Source organism: Coregonus clupeaformis, chromosome 36, assembly GCF_020615455.1.
Source record: "Coregonus clupeaformis isolate EN_2021a chromosome 36, ASM2061545v1, whole genome shotgun sequence".
In the NCBI taxonomy this organism is placed as follows: domain Eukaryota; kingdom Metazoa; phylum Chordata; class Actinopteri; order Salmoniformes; family Salmonidae; genus Coregonus; species Coregonus clupeaformis.
The window spans coordinates 29,443,756-29,467,973 of NC_059227.1; the positions used below are offsets into that span (position 1 = coordinate 29,443,756).

The window sequence follows — 24,218 nt, forward strand, 5'->3', positions numbered from 1 at the left end:
AATGGATTTTTATTTGGATTTCATGTAATGGTCATACACAAAATAGTCCAAATTGGTGAAGTGAAATGAAAAAAATAACTTGTTTCAAAAAAGTAAAAAAAAAAAATAACGGAAAAGTGGAGCGTGCATATGTATTCACCCTCTTTGCTATGAAGCCCCTAAATAACATCTGATGCAACCAATTACCCTCAGAAGTCACATAATTAGTTAAAAAATGTCCACCTGTGTCTAATCTAAGTGTCACATGATCTGTCACATGATCTCAGTATATATACACCTGTTCTGAAAGGCCCCAGAGTCTATAACACCACTAAGCAAGGGGCACCACCAAGTAAGCGGCACCATGATGACCAAGGACCTCTCCAAACAGGTCAGGGACAAAGTTGTGGAGAAGTACAGATCAGGGTTGGGTTATGAAAAAATATCAGAAACTTTGAACATCCCAAGGATCCATTATTAAATAAATCCATTATTAAATAATGGAAAGAATATGGCACAACAACAAACCTGCCAAGAGAGGGCCACCCACCAAAACTCATGGACCAGGCAAGGAGGGCATTAATCAGAGAGGCAACGAAGAGACCAAAGATAACCCTGAAGGAGCTGCAAAGCTCCACAGCGGAGATTGGAGTATCTGTCCATAGGACCAATTTAAGCCGAACACTCCACAGAGCTGGGCTTTACGGAAGAGTGGCCAGAAAAAAGCCATTGCTTAAAGGAAAAAATAAGCAAACACGTTTGGTGTTCGCCAAAATGTATGTGGGAGACTCCCCAAACATATGGAAGAAGGTACTCTGGCCAGATGAGACTAAAATTGAGCTTTTTGGCCATCAAGGAAAACGCTATGTCTGGTGCAAACCCAACACCTCTCATCACCCCGAGAACACCATCCCCACAGTGAAGCATGGTGGTGGTGCATCATGCTGTGGGGATGTTTTTCATCGGCAGGGACTGGGAAACTGGTCAGAATTTAAGGAATGATGGATGGCGCTAAATACAGGGAAATTCTTGAGGGAAACCTGTTTCAGTCTCCCAGAGATTTGAGACTGGGACGGAGGTTCACCTTCCAGCAGGAGAATGACCATAAGCATACTGCTAAAGCAACACTTGAGTGGTTTAAGGGGAAACATTTAAATGTCTTGGAATGGCCTAGTCAAAGCCCAGACCTCAATCCAATTGAGAATCTGTGATATGACTTAAAGATTGCTGTACACCAGCGGAACCCATCCAACTTGAAGGAGCTGGAGCAGTTTTGCCTTGAAGAATGGGCAAAAATCCCAGTGGCTAGATGTGCCAAGCTTATAGAGACATACCCCAAGAGACTTGCAGCTGTAATTGCTGCAAAAGGTGGCTCTACAAAGTATTGACTTTGGGGGGTGAATAGTTATGCACGCTCAAGTTTTCAGGTTTTTGTCTTATTTCTTGTTTGTTTCACAAAAAAAAGTATTTTGCATCTTCAAAGTGATAGGCATGTTGTGTAAATCAAATGATACAAACCCCCCCAAAATCAATTTTAATTCCAGGTTGTAAGGCAACAAAATAGGAAAGATGCCAAGGGGGGTGAATACTTTCGCAAGCCACTGTAGTACTGTTTCCACTAAAGGGACCTCGAACAAGACAAAGTCATTTCTTAAATTAGTTTTAGAGCACAAAGAGCCCACAGAATCTGTTAAAGCATGAACGTGTAGTAAAAGACAGACTGCCTGCTATCATGTGGGTGGTGCTATTTCATTGTCTTGTTAAGCCTAGTCTGCTTCACAAATGGCACCCATAGGGCTCTGGTCAACAGATGGCCACTATATAGGAAATAGGGTGTCATTTGGGACGCATACATAGATTAAGTTAAGACCAGACTAAAGTGGTAAATAAGCATGAAAGAACAGTGTTCTAAGTGAACAGCCTATAATCAAAGACTGCTTTCAGATCAACACAGTTACATTTCCGACTCACGGCTCCAGAATATCAAATAGCAACTAATCTATTAATTACAGCAGTAATGGATGTTATTAAGGTTAGAATATCACAACTCTAGAATGATTAAACATTTAACCAGTTTAAATGCATGGCAGTCAGGCTAAATAGTATAAATAGTCAACAGTTGAGTTGGCAGCAGAGAGGGCAATAAGGCTTCATATGCTGTCACAAAAAGGCATCCCATTGGTAAATGTGTAAGTTTCCTTGTTTCTCAAATGCTTATTTAATCCTGGTAATTGTTTAACTGTGATATTTATAGCTTTCCCAAAAGAAACACGACCAGCGATATTTTAAAACTCTAAATCACAGGAATGTGAAGCCAAAAAATAATGGCTATGATTCAGTGCCATGTGTTACCTAATGGCAGCACTCATTAAAAATATAGGAAGACATTTTTATATTGAAATGGCTGCTAGGGAAAGATTCCTGCCGAAGCCATTCCTCCTATTACAAATTAAGGCAGCATGAGAATGGGGCCCCACGGTGCAATGCATGTTATAAATATGTTAAAAGCCCATTCCACTTGTCGAGGTGCTATTTGTTTCCAATTAATCATAGCTAAGCACCTCCAACAGACGTCTCAATAACACCTTATTTGCTTGTTCAGCAATACGTATAATGGGAAACAAATGGAAATGGGATTCAAGCATGCCCTGGAGGAGAGGGTTCGCCCTTGCTCATAGTCACACCTCTCAGACGACAGGCACAGGGAAGCCAAATAGCCATTAGTTTGGGGGGCTGACGTGGGACTTAAGGCGTCAGCATGCTTCAGTTCGGCTGGCGCTTAACGAGTGTGCTCGCATATTTAGAAAAAGTCTACCGAACTATTTTGGTTGGAAAGCATGCGGACGCCTTTAATCTCCTCTGCACAGAGTTAACACAGGCAGGCCAGTGTGGGAACTAATCCAAATACAGAAAGAAGGAGGAGAGGAAGAGACTACATACAGACCTGTGGCTAAATCAAGGATCTCTTTGATACTTCAGTATACTTCCTCATGACATTGTCTGTACCATATGTTGTGGATTCTGCTCTCACATTTATCACAGTCCACTTTCAGCTGGAGTCATTTTTCTAAGGACCAGAGGTCTACACAGAGCACATTGAAAGGAGGCGTGAAGGAGATCCCATGTTGGTTGCAGTTGGGACAACGGGATGGAATGCACACATTAGCTATATAAGTCAAGCCTGATGTGTAATATGTCCCCTGAGACACGGCTAGCTATGGGGGTAGGCTGACGCATGGGAACTATGGGTCTGACATCATAGAGTACGGTACATGGTGCACTATGCCAGTACACAAGAAAGAAGAAAATGACCAAAACATGATACAGATATGTCTGCATAATGCACCTTGAGACATACAAAGGATAACACCTGATATCGCAGGGATTGTGTACACTGTTAGAAAAAAAGGTTCCAAAAGGGTTCTTTGACTGTCCCCATAGGATAACCCTTTTTGGTTACAGGTAGAACTCTCTGTGGAAAGGGTTCTACATGGAACCAAAAGGGTTCTACCTGGAACCAAAAAGGGTTCTTCAAAGGGTTCTCCTATGGGGACAGCCGAATAACACTTTTAGGTTCTAGACAGCAACTTTTTTTCTAAAAGTGTAATCATCTACTTTTAAGGAGGAGTCCCTGCACGCACCACACACCTGGAGTTCCAGGTCTCAGGCAGCCTCTGGAACTGCCGTTCTGCTGCCAACAAGGCTGACTTCATCCCAGCCTATGCTACCCTCCAGTCCCTCGACTTCCTGGCGCTGTCGGAAACATGGATTACCACTGAAAACACTGCTACTCCTACTGCTCTCTCCTCGTCTGACCATGTGTTCTCGCATACCCCGAGAGCATCTGGTCAGAGGGGTGGTGGTACAGGAATCCTCATCTCTCCCAAGTGGACATTCTCAATTTTTCCCCTAACCCATCTGTCTATCTCCTCATTTGAATTCCATGCTGTCACAGTCACTAGCCCATTTAAGCTTAATATCCTTGTCATCTATCGCCCTCCAGGTTCCCTTGGAGAGTTCATCAATGAGCTTGACGCCTTGATAAGTTCCTTTCCTGAGGATGGCTCACCCCTCACAGTTTTGGGGGATTTCAACCTCCCTACGTCTACATTTGACTCATTTCTCTCTGCCTCCTTCTTTCCACTCCTCTCCTCTTTTGACCTCACCCTCTCACCGTCCCCCCTACTCACAAGGCAGGCAATACGCTTGACCTCATCTTTACTAGATGCTGCTCTTCTACTAATCTCACTGCAACTCCCTCCATGTCTCCGACCACTACTTTGTATCCTTTTTCTCTCTCGCTCTCCTCCAACACTACTCACTCTGCCCCTACACAGATGGTAATGCGCCGCTGCAACCTTCGCTCTCTCTCCCACTACTCTCTCCTCTTCCATCCTATCATCTCTTCCCTCTGCTCAATCCTTCTCCCTCCAATCTCCTGATTCTGCCTCCTCAACCCTCCTCTCCTCCCTTTCTGCATCCTTTGACTCTCTGTGTCCCCTATCCTCCCGGCCGGCTCGGTCCTCCCCTCCAGCTCCGTGGCTTGATGACTCATTGCGAGCTCACAGAACAGAGCTCCGGGCAGCGGAGCGGAAATGGAAGAAAACTAAACTCCCTGCCGACCTGGCATCTTTTCACTCCCTCCTCTCTACATTTTCTTCATCTGTTTCTGCTGCTAAGGCCACTTTCTACCACTCTAAATTCCAAGCATCTTCCTCTAACCCTAGGAAGCTCTTTGCCACATTCTCCTCCCTGCTGAATCCCCCCCTCTCTCTCTGTGGATGACTTCGTCAACCACTTTGAAAAGAAGGTTGATGACATCCGATCTTCGTTTGTTAAGTCTAATGACACTGCTGGTCCTGCTCACACTGCCCTATCCTATGCTTTGACTTCTTTCTCCCCTCTCTCTCCAGATAAAATCTTGCGACTTGTGACTGCAGGCCGCCCAACAACCTGCCCGCTTGACCCCATCCCCTCCTCTCTTCTCCAGACCATCTCCGGTGACCTTCTCCCCTAACTCACCTCGCTGATCAACTCATCCTTGACCGCTGGCCATGTCCCTTCCGTCTTCAAGAGAGCGAGAGTTGCACCCCTTCTCAAAAAACCAACACTCGATCCCACTGATGTCAACAACTACAGACCAGTATCCCTTCTTTCTTTTCTTTCCAAAACTATTGAGCGTGCCGTCTTTAGCCAACTCTCTTGCTATCTCTCTCAGAATGACCTTCTTGATCCAAACCAGTCAGGTTTCAGGACTGGTCATTCAACTGAGACTGCTCTTCTCTGTGTCACGGAGGCTCTCCGCACTGCTAAAGCTAACTCTCTCTCCTCTGCTCTTGTCCTTTTAGACCTGTCTGCTGCCTTTGATACTGTGAACCATCAGATCCTCCTCTCCACCCTCTCCAAGCTGGGCATCTCCGGCGCGGCTCACTCCTGGATTGCGTCCTACCTGACCAGTCGCTCCTACCAAGTGGCGTGGCGAGAAGCTGTCTCCGCACCACGTGCTCTCACCACTGGTGTCCCCCAGGGCTCAGTTCTAGGCCCTCTCCTATTCTCCCTATACACCAAGTGACTTGGCTCTGTCATATCCTCACATGGCCTCTCCTATCATTGCTACGCTGACGATACACAACTAATCTTCTCCTTTCCCCCTTCTGATAACCAGGTGGCGAATCGCATCTCTGCATGTCTGGCAGACATATCAGTATGGATGACGGATCACCACCTCAAGCTGAACCTTGGCAAGACGGAGCTGCTCTTCCTCCCGGGGAAGGACTGCCCGTTCCATGATCTCGCCATCACGGTTGACAACTCCGTTGTGTCCTCCTCTCAGAGTGCGAAGAGCCTTGGCGTGACCCTGGACAACACCCTGTCGTTCTCCGCTAACATCAAGGCGGTGACCCGATCCTGCAGGTTCATGCTCTACAACATTCGGAGAGTACGACCCTGCCTTACACAGGAAGCAGCACAGGTCCTAATCCAGGCACTTGTCATCTCCCGTCTGGATTACTGCAACTCGCTGTTGGCTGGGCTCCCTGCCTGTGCCATTAAACCCCTACAACTCATCCAGAATGCCGCAGCCCGTCTGGTGTTCAACCTTCCCAAGTTCTCTCATGTCACCCCGCTCCTCCGCACACTCCACTGGCTTCCAGTTGAAGCTCGCATCTGTTACAAGACCATGGTGCTTGCCTATGGAGCTGTGAGGGGAACGGCACCTCTGTACCTTCAGGCTCTGATCAGTCCCTACACCCAAACGAGGGCATTGCGTTCATCCACCTCTGGCCTGCTGGCTCCCCTTCCTCTGCGGAAGCATAGTTCCCGCTCAGCCCAGTCAAAACTGTTCGCTGCTCTGGCACCCCAATGGTTGAACAAGCTCCCTCACGACGCCAGGACAGCGGAGTCACTCACCACCTTCCGGAGACATTTGAAACCCCACCTCTTTAAGGAATACCTGGGATAGGATAAAGTAATCCTTCTACCCCAAAATAACAAAATAACAAAAATAACAAAAAAATATATATAAAAACATTTAAATAAATAAAATTGTAAAGTGGTTATCCCACTGGCTATAGGGTGAATGCACCAATTTGTAAGTCGCTCTGGATAAGAGCGTCTGCTAAATGACGTAAATGTAAATGTAAATGTAAAGTAAGATATGTTGAGAAATGTGAATTGAAATACAGACTACAGTGCATTCGGAAAGTATTCAGATCCATTTTTCCACATTTTGTTACATTACAGCCTTATTCAAAAATGGATTCAATTAACTTTTTTTCTACACACAATAACCCATATTAACAAAGCGAAAACAGGTTTTTAAAATTGTTTCCAAATTTATTAAAAATGAAAACAGAAATACCTTATTTACATAAGTATTCCGACCCTTTGATATGGGACTCGAAATTGAGCTCAGGTGCATCCTGATTCCATTGATCGTCCTTGAAATGTTTCTACAACTTGTTTGGAGTCCATCTGTGGTAAATTCAACTGATTGGACATGATTTGGAATGACACACACCTGTCTATAAACTCAGCAAAAAAAGAAACGTCCTCTCACTGTCAACTGCGTTTATTTTCAGCAAACTTAACATGTGTAAATATTTGTATGAACATAACAAGATTCAACAACTGAGACATAAACTGAACAAGTTCCACAGACATGTGACTAACATAAATGGAATAATGTGTCCCTGAACAAAGGGGGGGTCAAAATCTAAAGCAACAGTCAGTATCTGGTGTGGCCACAAGCTACATTAAATACTGCAGTGCATCTCCTCCTCATGGACTGCACCAGATTTGCCAGTTCTTGCTGTGAGATGTTACCCCACTCTTCCACCAAGGCACCTGCAAGTTCCCAGACATTTCTGGGGGGAATGGCCTTAGCCCTCACCCTCCGATCCAACAGGTCACAGACGTGCTCAATGGGATTGAGATCCAGGCTCTTCGCTGGCCATGACAGAACACTGACATTCCTGTCTTGCAGGAAATCACACACAGAACGAGCAGTATGGCTGGTGGCATTGTCATGCTGGAGGGTCATGTCAGGATGAGCCTGAAGGAAGGGTACCACATGAGGGAGGAGGATGTCTTCCCTGTAACGCACAGCGTTGAGATTGCCTGCAATGACAACAAGCTAAGTCCAATGATGCTGTGACACACCGCCCCAGACCATGACAGACCCTCCACCTCCAAATCGATCCTGCTCCAGAGTACAGGCCTCGGTGTAACGCTCATTCCTTTCGACGATAAACGCGAATCCGACCATCACCCCTGGTGAGACAAAACCGCGACTCATCAGTGAAGAGTACTTTTTGCCAGTCCTGTCTGGTCCAGCGACAGTGGGTTTGTGCCCATAGGCGACGTTGTTGCCGGTGATGTCTGGTGAGGACCTGCCTTACAACAGTCCTACAAGCCCTCAGTCCAGCCTCTCTCAGCCTATTGCGGACAGTCTGAGCACTGATGGAGGGATTGTGCGTTCCTGGTGTAACTCGGGCAGTTGTTGTTGCCATCTGTACCTGTCCCGCAGGTGTGATGTTCAGATATACCAAACCTGTGCAGGTGTTGTTACACGTGGTCTGCCACTGCGAGGACAATCAGCTGTCCGTCCTGTCTCCCTGTAGCGCTGTCTTAGGCATCTCACAGTATGGACATTGCAATTTATTGCCCTGGCCACATCTGCAGTCCTCATGCCTCCTTGCAGCATGCCTAAGGCATGTTCATGCAGATGAGCAGGGACCCTGGGCATATTTCTTTTGGTGTTTTTCAGAGTCAGTAGAAAAGCCTCTTTAGTGTCCTAAGTTTTCATAACTGTGACCTTAATTGCCTACCGTCTTAACGACCGTTCCACAGGTGCATGTTCATTAATTGTTTATGGTTCATTGAACAAGCATAGTAAACAGTGTTTAAACCCTTTACAATGAAGATCTGTGAAGTTATTTGGATTTTACAAATGATCTTTGATCAACTTTTGCTGAGTTTATAAGGTCCCACAGTTGACAGTGCATGTCAGAGCAAAAACCAAGCCATGAGGTCGAAGGAATTGTCCATAGAGCTCCGAGACAGGATTGTGTCGAGGCACAGATCTGTGGAAGGCTACCAAAACATTTCTGCAGCATTGAAGGTCCCCAAAAACACAATGGCCTCCATCATTCTTAAATGGAAGAAATGTGGAAAAAACAAGACCCTTCCTAGAGCTGGCCGCCTGGCCAAACTGAGCATTCAGAGAAGAAGGGCCTTGGTCAGGGAGGTGACCAAGACACCGATGGTCACTCTGACAGAGCTCTAGAATTCCTCTGTGGAGATGGGAGAACCTTTCAGAAGGACAACCATCTCTGCAGCACTCCACCAATCAGGCCTTTATGGTAGAGTGGCCGGATGGAAACCACTCCTCAGTAAAAGGCACATGACAGCCCGCTTGGAGTTTGCCAAAAGGCACCTTATGGACTCTCTGGTCTGATGAAACCAAGATTGAACTCTTTGGCCTGAATGCCAAGCGTCACGTCTGTAGGAAACCTGGCACCATCCCTACGGTGAAGCATGGTGGTGGCATCATCATACTGTGGGGATGTTTTTCAGCGGCAGGGACTGGGAGACTAGTCAGGATCGAGAGAAAGATAAACGAAGCAAAGTACAGAGAGATCCTTGATGAAAACCTGCTCCAAAGCGCTCAGGACCTCCAACAGGACAACGACCCTAAGCACACAGCCAAGACAACGCAGGAGTGATTTCGGGACAAGGCTCTGAATGTCCTTGAGTGGACCAGCCAGAGCTCGGACTTGAACCCGATCGAACATCTCTGGAGAGACCTGAAAATGGCTGTGAAGCGGCTTCCCATCTAACCTGACAGAGCTTGAGAGGATGCAGATCCTCTCAAGCTCTGTCAGGTTAGATGGGAAGCTGCTTCACAGCCATTTTCAGGTCTCTGCAGAGAAGAATGGGAGAAACTCCCCAAATACAGCTGTGCCAAGCTTGTAGGGTCAAACCTAAGAAGACTCAAGGCTGTAATCACTGCCTAAGGTGCTTCAACAAAGTACTGATTAATGGGTCTGAATACTTATGTAAATGTTATATTTCCGTTTTTTTTTTAAATACATTTTCTAAAAGAAATAAAAAACTGTTTTTGCTTTGTCATTATGTGGTATTGTGTGAAGATTGAGGAGGAGAAAAAACAATTTAATCAATTTTAGAATAAGGCTGTAGCATAACAAAATGTAGAAAAAGTCAAGTGGTCTGAATACTTTCCGAATGCGCTGTATAACATGGTTTAGACTACTACTACAGATGACTGTGTACTGATTTGAGAATATAGGCTTTACTAAAGTCACATTGAACATAGTAATTTGAGGAAAATGAGTACAGACAGCCCTAAAATCAAAGCCCCTTCTGAAGAGCGGAGTTAAGAGTTAGTGGATGACTGCTGGCAATACTTTGTGAAGTTGCTCTCTAAACAAGCAGCCCACAGTTTCAAATGTGACAAGATAATCCATTTAGTGCAATACAAATGGTCAAGTAATTGGAAGCTGAAAAACATCCAAGGAATCTCCTGTTCAAGCTTCATAGAACTGTGAGAATTGACTTTGTCTATCATGCACATTTAGAAAGGAAACACATTTGCAACTTCATTAGGCTACATGATGTGGAGGAAATTAGGAATTGCAGGCTCAATTGGTAGCCTTGCCAATAACAAACCCCCATCTCCCTTCTGTGGCTTCTGACACCAGAAATGTAGGCATTAAATCCAATAGTCCAATAGAAGACTAGGATGCTGTCATTAATGAAGCATTAGATAATGGATAAGTCATATGACGAGTAGCATCTACTGATGCAGGATTCAAAGGGATGTCGAGTGGAACGTCTCAGTCTCACACTTCCCTTTTGATTAACCGTCTTCCTATTTACAGTGGCTCCGGAAAGTATTCATACCCCTTGACTTATTCCACATTTTGTTGTGTTACAGACTGAATTCAAAATTGATTAAAAAAGATGTCTCACCCATCTACACACAATACCCCATAATGACAAAGTGAAAACATGTTTTTAGAAAGTTTGGCAAATGTATTGAAAATGAAATACTAATCACAGCCATCTAACTGTTTTAAAGTCACCATTGGCCCCATGGTGAAATCCCTGAGCGGTTTCCTTCCTCTCCAGAAACTGAGTTAGGAAGGACGCCTGTATCTGGGTTCTCAGTACATTGTGCAGATAGGAATAAAGAACTCTCCGGGAAGAAGAAAGGCGTGGGTGTATGTTTCATGATGAACTACTCATGGTGTGATTGTGATAACATACAAAAACTCAACTCCTTTTGTTCACCCAACCTAGAATACCTCACAATCAAATGCCACCCGTATTACCTACCAAGAGAATTCTCTTCGGTTATAGTCACAGACATGTATATTCCCCCTCATGCCAATACCACGACAGCCCTCAAAGAACTTCACTGGACTTTATGCAAACTGGAAACCACATATCCTGAGGCTGCATTTATTGTAGCTGGGGATTATTTTCAATAGGCAGCAGCAGCTTCTAATGTGCTAGTGATGGCTATTTAACAGTCTGATGGCCTTGATCTAGAAGCTGTTTTTCATTCTCTTGGTCCCAGCTTTGATGCACCTGTACTGACCTCGCCTTCTGGATGATAGCGGGGTGAACAGGCAGTGGCTCGGGTGGTTGATGTCCTTGATGATCTTTTTGGCCTTCCTGTGACATCGGGTGCTGTAGGTGTCTTGGAGGGCAGGTAGTTTGCCCCCGGTAATGCGTTCGGCAGACCGCCCCACCCTCTGGAGAGCCCTGCGGTTACGGGCGTTGCAGTTGCCATACAAGGCAGTGATACAGTCCCACAGAATGATCTCAATTGTTCATCTGTAAAAGTTTGTGAGGGTTTTAGGTGCCAAGCAACATTTCTTCAGCCTCCTAAGGTTGAAGAGGCTCTGTTGCACATTCTTAACCACACTGTCTGCGTGGGTGTACCATTTCAATTCGTCAGTGATGTGTACGCCCATCAGGAAGTCCAGGACCCAGTTGCACAAGGCGGGGTTCAGACCCAGGGCCCCGAGCTTAATGATGAGCTTGGAGTGTACTATGGTGTTGAATGCTGAGCTATAGTCAATGAACAGCATTCTTACATAGGTATTCCTATTGTCCAGATGGGATAGGGTAGTGTGCAGTGTTATGGCGATTGCATCATCTGTGGATCTATTGGGGTGGTAAGCAAATTGAAGTGGGTCTAGGGTGACAGGTAAGGTAGAGCTGATATGATCCTTGACTAGTCTCTCAAAGCACTTCATAATGACAGAGGTAAGTGCTACGGGGCGATAGTCATTTAGTTCAGTTACCTTTGCTTTCTTGGGTACAGGAACAATGGTGGCCATCTTGAAGCATGTGGGGACAGCAGACTGGGAAAGGGAGACATTGAATATGTCCGTAAACACACCAGCCAGCTGGTCTGCGCATGCTCTGAGGATGCTGCTAGGGATGTTGTCTGGGCCAGCAGCCTTGCGGGGGTTAACATGCTTAAATGTCTTACTCACGTCGGCCATGGAGAAGGAGAGGACACAGTCCTTGGTAGTGGGCCTCGTCGGTGGCACTGTGTTATCCTCAAAGCGGGCGAAGAAGGTGTTTAGCTTGTCTGGAAGCGAGATGTTGGTGTGGGCGACGTGGCTGGTTTTCCTTTTGTAGTCCGTGATTGTCTGTAGACCCTGCCACATACGTCTCGTGTCTGAGCCGTTGAATTGCGACTCCACTTTGTCTCTATACTGATGTTTTGCCAGTTTAATTGCCTTGCGGAGTGAGTAGCTACACTGTTTGTATTCTGCCATATTCCCAGTCACCTTGCCATGGTTCAATGCGGTGTTTCGCGCTTCCAGTTTTGCGCGAATGCTGCCATCTATCCACGGTTTCTGGTTAGGGTAGGTTTTAATAGTCACAGTGGGCACAACATCACCTATTCACTTCCTGATAAACTCAGTCACCATTTCAGTGTATTCGTCTAAATTATTTTCGCAAGCTACCCGGAACATATCCCAGTCCGCGTGATCAAAACAATCTTGAAGCGTGGATTCCCATTGGTCAGACCAGCGTTGAATAGTCCTTAACACGGGTACTTCCTGTTTAAGTTTTTGCCTATAGGAAGGGAGGAGCAAAATGGAGTCGTGGTCAGATTTGCCAAAACGAGGGCGGGGGAGGGCCTTATAACCATCCCGGAAGTTCGAATAGTAATCGTTGAGGATTTTAGCAGCGCGAGTACAACAGTCAGTATGTTGATAGAACTTTGGCAGCCTAGTCCTCAAATTTGCTTTTGGTTTCCAGTTTGCATAAAGTCCAGTGAAGTTCTTTGAGTACCGTCGTGGTATCGGCTTGAGGTGGGATATACACGGCCGTGACTATAACCAAAGAAAATTATCTTGGGAGATAATACAGTCGGCATTTGATTGTGAGGTATTCTAGGTCGGGTGAACAAAAGGACTTGAGTTCCTGTATGTTACTACAATTACACCATGAGTCGTTAATCATGAAACACACACCTCCACCCTTCTGCTTCCCGGAGAGAGATTTATTACTGTCTGCGCAATGAACTGAGAACCCATCTGGCTGGACCGATTTCGACAGAATATCCCCAGAGAGCCATGTTTCTGTGAAACAAAGTATGTTACAGGCCTTGATGTCTCTCTGGAAAGAAATCCTTGCCCAGAGCTCATCGACCTTGTTAACCAGAGACTGAACATTAGCGAGTAGTATACTTGGAAGCGGTGGGTGGTGTGCGTGCCTCCTAAGTGGGGTTGAATACTTATTGACTCAATACATTTCAGCTTTTAATTTTGAATTAATTTGTACAAAATTCTAAAAACTTAATTCCACTTTGACATAATGGGGTTTTGTGTGTAGGCCAGTGCAGAGCTTTGTGGTGTTTTCTCAAAGTAAAGCCACACAGCATGCACTGGATAGGCCCTGGATTGAGGTCAGGGGTCATGACCCTGAGAGGGCAGCTGAACACTGAAGGCAACAACAAAATTCATATCATGATAAATTGACTGAATCATCATGATAATAATAAATTGAATGATAAATTCATAACATAAATGTGCACCAGTTACTTTTTTTTAAATATTACCCTTGAAACTACTACTTTGAATGTTGTAGCTATCAATTGTCCAATTAGCAATAGCCCATATTAGCAGACTTAATTCATTTCAAACTTCACATTCCTCCAGTAAAGGCTACTTATCGTGATTATCGGTATCAGTAAAATGTCCTTGATAAATGGTCGGTTCGGTCGTTATCGATCATTTTCTTTCTATCATCCTAGCTCTACCAACACCTCACTGAATCTCATATTTCTGCAGCACTTTCAATTTAGGGTACAATTCATTGAATGGGGTCTGGGGGGATAGAGAGAGAGAGTAAGGGATAAAGGTAGAGGTACAAAGAAATGGAGAGACAGAGTGACAGGGAGAAGAAGAACAGAGAGAGAGCGAGAGAGAAAGAGAGAGAAAGAGAGAGTGAGAGGGAGGGAGGAAGACGAGTGATAGAGTGATAGAGCAAGAGAGCGAGAGCGCTGGTAGGCCTCCTGCAGAGACCAAAGGGTGCAGCGAGAGGTCGGCCTTCCATCACTTAGTCAGGACAGACAGGCCAACATCACATGAGAGCAGTGTCTCAGTGCAGCTGCTGAGTGGGGAGTATGCCATGAGGTTCAGAGAAGAAATCCCTCAGCTCTCTGAAGGACTTCATATGGGGCCCATGCGTGAGGCAGCAATAGCCAAAATGTTATAGGTTCAAGTCCTGGCTGCAGGCCCTGTGATGTGTTTAGTAGTGTCCTTCTGCAAGTTAAATACTCTGACTTGATTACCATACAGAGATCTATTGGATGCAACTCTGGGACACAGAATTTTCAGCACACATCAAGATCTATACACATACGCAAATATGTTAAACAAAACAGCCATTCAAACAGTCAGACTATTGTAAATACATGATAAACATGTTTTATAGTCTCAATACCAGGCAATCTACACTCACAATGATTTTCTCTTTAACAATAGCTGTAGGACTAGAAATATACAGTGCCATTTCATGAACAAGGCCCTTCTTTCTATGCATTTCTTATTTTGCTATTATACTCCAAACATTCTGTCCTCAAACCAAATGGACAGCCATTCATGTTTCTGATAGACACAGCAATTTCAAATGAATGCCAAAGCACCCACAGCAATTTTATTAGCATCCTTTCATCAGTATTTACTAAGACTAAGCCAGACTAGAGTTGGCCCCAGTTTTCATTGTCATTGTGGCAGAATTGAGTATTGATTTTATACTCAAAGTATTCTACACAGTTTGGAATCACAGCTCTGCAGAACCATGTACATAATGACCACAAAAAGACACATTTCTCTTTCACCAGTAAACATGATATTTTTCTGTCATAATGGGAAAGAAGACAAACAAACAAACAAACAGAAAAAGTGAAAAGTAATCCCAGTGACATTATACTACTGCTGGTGGCCTGGCAAACAGGGATGTTACATGGACATATGTTTTATTGTCACATACACCAGATAGGTGCAATGATATATGTTGTTTTTACAGGGTCAGCCATAGTAATACAGCACCCCCAGAGCAAATGAGGGTAAAGTGCCTTGCTCGAAGGCACATCAACAGAGTTGTCACCTTGGGTATTCAAACCAGCAACCTTTCAGTTATTGGCCCAACGCTCTAACCGCTAGGCTACCTGCCGCTCTAAGAAGCTACAGTCTCACAGAGGAGTAACACAGGCCTGAGAAACCTTACATATCTGTTACAGTAGCTTCTCTGTCTCATGTTGAAGGGGCTTATGTTGTTGTTTTTGCATATCATCATCCATCCCAAATTCATCCAGTATCATCATCTGGACAGCCATGTAGCACCCACTAAACATCTGTTGGGCTGATTTGGTGATGCTTTGAATGACCACAGCATTGGAAGAGAGACACGCTGACCTCAGTCTGCTCAGCTCTGTATATAAAATACTCCTGACAACTGGGATTATCATGATGATGACACACATCCATATAATGTCTTCTCCCTTCTCCTTCCTGTGCCTATCTTTAGAATACAGGATGAGATAGCACTATTTTTGCCTAACACCTGCCTCATTTTAGAGTCCCCCCCGCTTTGGATTCCATTAACAAACACAGTGACACCTATTAATGGACACGTGTCCCTTGCCTTTGACAGGAGAGAACACAGATCCTACCTATCACTGACCTAGAAAACAGCCATTGAACAAAGCTCTATGTGATAAAGAAGAGGGACAAGTCTCATTCATACACTGACACAAGGCACAAACCTACAGTGACAGGGAATGATTACATTTAAACACATTTCATTCACATTACCCTTAGTGACAGACTAAAAAATAAAATGGTTTGTAAGTAGAAATCAGCATTTGAAATTAGGGAAAAGCTCTAACTTCAGAGCGGATCTTTACAATCCATCTCTAAACATAGATGACACCAACTGATATCTCTGATAGAATCCCTTTCTATTTTGACATCCATTTCTGTGGGCTCACAGCTGCCCAAACATGAAGATTCTAGAGAGATTCTAGAATTCTTCTTTACACTGTTATTCTAAGAAATGGTTCAGGGAAAACTAATTGGAAAAGAAAAGATAACTATATTCTCTTAATTATCCATTATATTCAGGTAATTTATTAAAACGATTTTCATTTGCCTGCTTTATGAAAAGACTAGAATAAATTCTTAAATAAACGGGCAATCTTGGCAAGGAAAATGTGTGTACTAACGACGGAGAAGAAAAGTCTTGGACCAGCCTAAAACTAATTCACAAGTCACAAAGAAATATTTTAGATTGTGAGTAAAGCGATTACTTGGCAAATGATCCACTCACCCCATTGTTGCGCTCGGCTGAATTGCCATAGCAACGCTGTGAGTAGAAAAAACGATAGACCTTTCATTTAAAAATGCAGCGTGCAGAGTAGCTTTATGTTCGACAGACTCAGCACCTGAAATTGAAGGGAATGTCAATGAGTGACTTTTGCCAGTTCAAGAAACTCGCCTCATCCCAGCGCGCATGGGGAGGGGGCGTCACAGAACAGAAGTGAAGGGATCATTTGGAATGGGATTATGGGAAATATAATACTTTTACTAAACTTTATGAGGATAATGATGGGCTTATAATAACAAGAAACAGACTAAAGTATATATTGAAAACAAAAAGGAACTTTCCAGTCATTTTGTTCTGTATTGCTACAAGGTTTATCATGGATGCTAAGATCAGTGCAAAAAGATTAGGCACCAATGCTCTTGGTCCTCTATTGCAGCGGTTCCCTACCTTTTTTGGTTACTGTACCACCAACTAAATGTTGCTCTGCCTGGAGTACCCCTGTGCATTTTACCAGTAGGCCTATTGGCTCATGAGTCTTCTCAAGTACCCACTGCGGATAGGCCAAGTACCCGCCAAGTACCCGCTGCGGAGGTCCTAGTACCCCTGGTTGGGAACCACTGATCAATTGCTCCCTCAGGTGTTAAGTATAACTGCCATAGTTGAACTAAGGGCAGCTATTTGAGTTGCAACAAATGTAAGTTATTTGCACAAAAGCTCTCAACTATTATCATATCTTGTTGTTTAAAAATAGAAATTACAGTTTACAAATTCAGTGAGACTCTCTCAGGCCCTCTGCAGAGGCCAGACATTCAATTATATCACAATATTCTTGTATGATGGCCTCATTATTCACCTTAAAAGCCGGAAGGGATTATCCTTTGTAACAGCCTGTCAATAGCCCTCATAATGTCTCACCTGTTAGACCATTTAAATGTCAGGGAGAGCCAATTTAGCCTCTCAGGTTCATGTTGTGTGCAGTGGTCCTCGTTAACTGCATGGGGTTGAGCCCTGAGATTAACACTGTCTGCTGGGGTTGGAGTTTGTGATGGGGAGGCGACCATTCACTTACGCTGGTAGCCTATCTCATTCTGACCTGAGTGGCTGTTTACAGTATCATTTGCTGAAGGCAAAGCCCTCTAAACTCACACTATGATGTATTTTCTGAGGCTAGACTGGTTGGGGTCGCGGGCAGAGCTGCTGTGGACCTCCAGGTTCCTTCATGGGGATGAGGTGAGCCTGGGGTTCACCCAGAGGGATGAGTTGAGCAGGACCTATGGAGAGAACCAAGACGAGACCAGGGAGTCCCCGACCACCTCCAGCCAATAGTGGGGGAATGATGAGACACTTACCAGTCCCTCCAGCAGCAACTGTCTCAAAATCACCACCTGGGAGGTGGGATGGAACGTGACCAATGCCATTCAGGTACCTAGATTTCAGACTTCTGACCTTATGTTTTATGTGTTTTTCCCACTCTCAAGAAATGTCTGTGGATGATAATGAATGTTAGAGAGTGCACTGGATGAGCATTACCGGTATTGCGTTGTTGTTGTTGTTGTTGTTGTTATTGTGCCTAGAGGATGCATTGGAAATATATTTAATGTAAGAAACAGAAAAGCTGAGAATAATCATGTGTAAAATGTTTGTAAACTAGGCCATTTCAATAACTACAGCATAATTGTAGTGTGTAAGTAAATGTGCATTTCAGCAGTTTTCCCCCTATTCGTATTCGAATCAACAGTGTCCCAGCCTTTTTAATATGATCATTAGGCTACTTACTTGTGTTTGTGTTCACAACATTTTCTATGCCAGAGCATGATTAATTGAAAATCTGTTCACAACTTCATCTGTTCAGATCTTATCTTGTCATACCATCATCATACTTTTCCAACAACACTAATTACCCAGTGTCCTATTGTCTTTCCTGACTCTATCTATGTAGTGCATCTACATATTTACTCAGAATCGCATTATAAACAGAGTTTGTTTACTTAGCTACATTGTTCTGCATTGTGATTTGACTAGAAGCCAGACTGTGCTCAGACTATCCAATTAGGAGTTTGTTGCCAGATTTGATTGTTGTGTTAATGTTGTGTACTGATTAGTCTAGAGTACATGAAGAAATCATCCTTTAATGTGTGTCAATTTTCAAACAATCATGTCTCAGTCAAAGATCTGTAATTTACACTCTCCTTGGTGATGACTCACACTTTATTAGAAAAATCACTGCATGTTCCCACTCTTTCTGTTGTTCACTTGTTTTTTCCTTTCTCCTAGGGTGTCTTTTTTCTGGGGCTGCCTTACGCACTCCTTCAGAGTGGCTACCTAGGACTGCTTCTGCTCGTTCTGGCTGCGGTCATCTGCAACTACACAGGTAAGATCCTCGTATCCTGCCTGGACAACGAGGAGGGCCAGCCCATACGAGTGCAGGACACCTACGAGGACATCGCCAACACCTGCTGTAAGCGCATTTGCCCCCTGCTGGGCGGCCGGGTGGTGAACGCAGCACAGGTGGTGGAGCTGATGATGTATCCTCTACCTGGTGCTCAGCACCAACATCATGTGTCACAGCTTCTCCTTCCTACCACTGCCCCCCGCTGCCTGGTCCGTGGTGACCTTCCTGACCCTGGTGCCCTGCATGCTGATCCGGGAACTGAGGGTGGTCGTGGTCTCCAGACTCAGCCTGCTCTGCTCCCTGGCCCAGTTCCTCATCACCTTCATCGTGGTAGCCTACTGCCTGCACCAAGCCCACCGCTGGTCCTGGAGGAGGACGGTCCTCTTGGTGGACTTTGACAGGTTCCTGGTGTCCGTGGGGGTCATCATCTTCAGCTACACCTCCCAGATCTTCCTGCCCACCCTGGAGGGAAGCATGGAGGACAAGGGGGACTTCTCCGACATAATGAGCTGGACATACTCCCTGGCTTGTGTATTGAAGACCACCATCTCTGTGCTGGCCTTCCTCACCTGGGGGCGAAGATATCAAAGAGGTGATCACTGATAACCTTCCCACTGGCCTACGCATGGTGGTCAACCTGTGTCTCCTAGCTAAGGCCCTCCTCTCCTACCCCCTGCCCTTCTACGCTGTGGCTGAGGTCCTCCAGAGCAGTGTTCTGAGGCTGGAAGCAGTGCCAGGGGGTGTGGAGACAGGGACTCTGGTTCTGCAGGGCTGTCACCTGTTGACCTTCCTCATGGCTCTCTACATGCCCCACTTCTCCCTGCTCATGGGGCTGATGAGCAGCGTGACCTTCATCCTGCCATCTCTTCCACCTGCAGCTCAAATGGACCACCATGAACCTTCTCATCTTAACTCTGGGATCTCTGTGTAGTGTATCGAGGGTGGTTTGCTCCATCATGGGATTGATTCAGGCTTTTAGGAGTTCATTAGCCCAAACTCTGTATGAAGACATCAAGACTTATTGATGGTCCCCTATTTAATTTCCCTGTATCAATGTTCTGGAATCTGCAAGTACGTCTAAGGCACAGATATTATATGTATGACAGTATGATACCAAGCCATTGTTTGTGTGTTTGACTTTAATTGAGTTGATTTGAGTGATTGACCCCAAGGCATCTTGTAAAATAAAGACGTGATTGGAAATGGTGGTAAACGATCTAGTGTGAGCAGCAGAGGAGGACAGGCTCATTGTAATGGTTGGAATGGAATGCTATCAAACATATAGAAACCACATATTTACATTTTCCACACGCTCTTATCCAGAGCGACTTACAAGCGCAATTAGGGTTAAGAGCCTTGCTCAAGGGCACATCAACAGACGCTTCACCTAGTCAGCTTGGGGATTCAAACCAGCATCCTTTCGGTTACTGGCCCAACGCTCTTAACCACTAGGCTACCTGGTGGCCAATTCAGCCATTACAATGAGCCTGTCCTCGTATAGCTCTTTGTTTGCTCTGCTGCTTATCATGGCAAAGTCATTATGATTCCTCCCTTACTAGTTTTGTTGTCTATAGCATAATTCACAATCTGTTGTTAATTACTATTACACTTGAAACTGAAAGGTATGGCAATGAATATACACTACTTATGTAGGGAAATATATCTTTCCAACAGTATCTCAGTGTCACGGATTCTGCCGAGACTGCCCTTCCTTCTGGTTCGGGCAGGCTACGGTGTTCGTCACCGGAATTCTAGCTGCTGCCGATCTAGGTTTTATGTTTCTATGTTCACCTGATTGTTGTCTAGTGTTGCGCACCTGTTTCCCATTATAGTATTATGTCATTCCCTATTTAACCTGTTCGCCCCCACTGTGTGTTGTGCGTGTTTGTTACTTGTTACGAGTGTCGTTTGTGAGCGGGTTGCTCCTCCCTGTTTTTGGAGGTTTTGCTTGTTTCTTTACTATTCAGTAAAGTAGATTTTCATTTCATTCTGTGTCCTGCGCTTGACTCTGGCCTACCGCATTCCACAGACATTAATGACACTCAGCCTATTATAATGTACTTGTTTATCTGTTTTACAAACAATATGGAACATAATTGCATTGTAAAGACATATTTCTAATTGATAAGATATTAAATGTAACAGTTTTTGCAAGGATTTGCAGAAATAAAATACAATACATTGTAAAGGATTTTAAATGTAATCTAAGCCTCTAATCCAAAGAGACCGGCATGTGGAAATCAAAGTAATCAATAATGGTGTGCACAAATATAGGCCTATTTTCTGTCAAAAGGACAGCCCATCAATGTCAGTTGGGGCCGTCCAATCAAAACGGTGGAATCAACAAAGAGGCAGTAGCAACAAAAAATATCCAAGATGGCGTCTTTTTATGTGGTGGAAAGACAATTTTGCCTTGTTCACGTGTTAGTCAGAACAAGGAAACTCAGAGCAATTGGTGTTTCCGGCGTATTGTCTGAGAGCTGAGAGGAAATCTGAATAATAATGGACTATTCCTGCCAGTCCTCCATTCCCAGACTTGTTTCGTCTTGGTGCACCTCTCCAAGTCCCTGCTTGGCAGACACAGGGAGATTCCAGTAGACCTTACTGTTACTGTTACCCACATAACACATGGTGAGTCAAAGCTTAAAACTCAGGGTCCTTTTCATACCAGAGAGAAATCCAGGGTTCCAGTAAGAATTATTAAAACATACCGTGCATACTGCATTTCTAAATTGAACTGGACAAAGTTTAAGTGTAAAATGTGTGATAAATATGAGGTAGGCCAAGCTTTCTTTTTAAATCTAATACCTTTAATATATGATACACTTTACATAAGCACTCATGTTTCTGGTCCATTTAGGCTAATGAGAGATCCCTGCCCAGCACTAAATTAAATTAGGTGGAAGGCAGATTTAATCTACAGTACTTTCACATTTACTTTGTCTTGAAATACCTGAAGATCACGGTGAATTCGGACTCTGTGCACCATGAAAGTGATGGGAAATTGAGAAATGTGACAGAGAAAAACACAATTCTTGCTATGTTGTTGCTTAGAGCTGTGGTGGTCTTTCCACCTTCTTACTGCTTATTTAATTCCTTCAGATTTCTGTAGGTGACCTTTTGATCCATGCAATTTCATCTCAATTTATTTGCATGAACATTAGCAAGTGCTGCCACTCAATAACATGACTTGAAGCAAAGGGATACTCAAACTTGGATGGACGATTTATAACATAAGTGTATACAATCATGTTCCATGTTGTCTGCATGATTTGTTCCCCACCTCCCTCTCTTCCACCCACCACCATCTCTTCACAGTTTGTGTCTGTTGAATGATCTCCCATCCTCCGCTAAGTCTGTCACTCAATCATTTCCTTTTCTAGAGAAAAGAGAAGAGACAGAAGTCTTCTGATATGCTGAACAAAATAAAATACATTTGTAGAACTGTATCTAACTGAAACAATGAACATTAGACATACAATTTGGATAATGTGTAGAGTTGTTTTGTTTGAGTTAGTCCAGTTAGTTAAATGGGTATATACATATGAGTTGAGAGTGTCTCCATAAGGTTTTGGCTCAGTGGTGTTTGGTCAGCTTTCCTGTAATAACATTATCATCATCAATCCAGGGCAACTCATCTGGTCCTTTGAATGTATATCATCCTAAGCCAATATGTGCACAAATGCTCAGACAGATTTGCAACATTGGCAGACAGCTCCAGGGCTCTTGCTGGAGACATATCCACAGCATAAAATTCTATGTGCTTTGGTTTACATGGCAACATGCCTGTAGGCCTACCTCCACTGCTTTTGATTTTAGTTTTTTGCTCTTCCACCACAGTACCTCTACCTGGGTTGGTCACGTAGTGGTACCATTAAATGCCAGACAGGTTACCAAATTATCCTTGCATCCATGTGATGTGGTGTGATTAGGGGAGCCACCTGGTTGTGGAGGGCTCTGCAGAGGGAGATTAGGGGAACTGTGAAGCAGCAAGAAATGTCAAGAAGCGGATCGTTGGAGCTGCCACGTCTCAGCTGCTCTCAGAGCTGCAATTTATTCCTAAAGCTGTCTGAAAGGCCCCCTCACGCAGCACGGCTATAGGCCACCACATGTGGTCCGGGCCCTCCACTTCAGTTCACAGTAGTATTGGCCAGAGCTAGAGAGCACAAGGGCAAGAGGAGCCAGTAATCACATATCATTTTTTGCAGGGTACAAGACAATAATACTGAGGTAGTAGAGGTTTTTAATTTCTACTTTAATCTATGTTAAAAATAAACTAAAAATGATAACCAAGAAAACTACATGTACAAAATGTTTATAATTTATAGTTATTTGCTGGCTATATGGGTACATGAAATGTGAATACTTCAGAGTGTTATGTATTGTTTGTTTTCTTGTTGCTGTGACAACAGAGTGGACCACCAATTCAATATTTTTCAGTCTTATTAACTCAAGGATACTTCAGTCCGTATGAAGAGACATTCAATTAGGCTATTAGTATTATCATTATTGAGCAAACTCCCTTACTGGAACACATTAATTATAACATACTAAACTTGTGACTCACAGACCCATGATTCAGAGTGTTTTCCTGAGAAGCAGGGAATTGCAGCCGTGCCTTCAAGAAAATTCCTGAATGATATCCAAATAGTTCAAAGATATGGTCAGATTTTTAAGGAAAACAATTTTACTATTACTGAGTAAAGGCCACAAATTTTAACAATGTAATAATGGCCTCTAAAATATGTCCATATAGCAGAGCAACTTAGGATAAGTTGTAAACAATGGTTTTCCATCAGGCAATGGTTTTCCGTTAACATTCTGCATGTTGCCTTGAGAAAAACAGAACTGTGAGCAGCGTCATTAATCGATTAGTTAGGCCTTGGTTTCTGTATAACCTGGAGAGGTCCCTGATGCTCCCGAGGACTGTACATGATGACAGGCTTGTGTGGGCTGGCATTGTTTTGTCCTGATACACTGGCCTTTCCCAAAGAGTTGGTACAGCTGGCATAACAGCAACTACTGAAAACAGCTCAACTTGTTCCGAAACATGAGATTTCACCAAGTGCTTCCGAACATTAGATCCTTGTCAAGAGGCGTAGAAATGAGATCCTGGGACCGTTTCGGGGGCTTGCTCTGTGCTGTGCGATAACTCCAACAGAGTGCACCAGGCCTCATTCTAACTCCAGTCCAGTACCCCTCACTATGCACACACTGGGAACCTATTATCTGGATGTGCAGTTTAGAGTGAATTAATAGTGTGTTTTCATTAACCCAGTTGTAAGGTATCGATTGGGGTCCCTGACCAAAGAAAGGGGGAGAGCAGGAGAGTGCTGTTTTCAATTCACCCCCTCTTGGCTGCATCTCTTTCCATTCCGCTTCAATCTGCAGCCGTAATGAGGCCATTAAGTGCCTTCAACCCCGCGGCCCACACTATTGTTTTCTCATTGGACAACGCTTTTTGAGC

General features: G+C 44.2%; 1 pseudogene; it reads left to right on the plus strand.

The window, feature by feature from the left end:
- The window catches only part of LOC121552158, a 32,414-nt pseudogene extending 12,638 nt beyond the window's left edge, over nucleotides 1-19,776 (plus strand).
- Nucleotides 19,777-24,218: the final 4,442 nt, after the last annotated feature.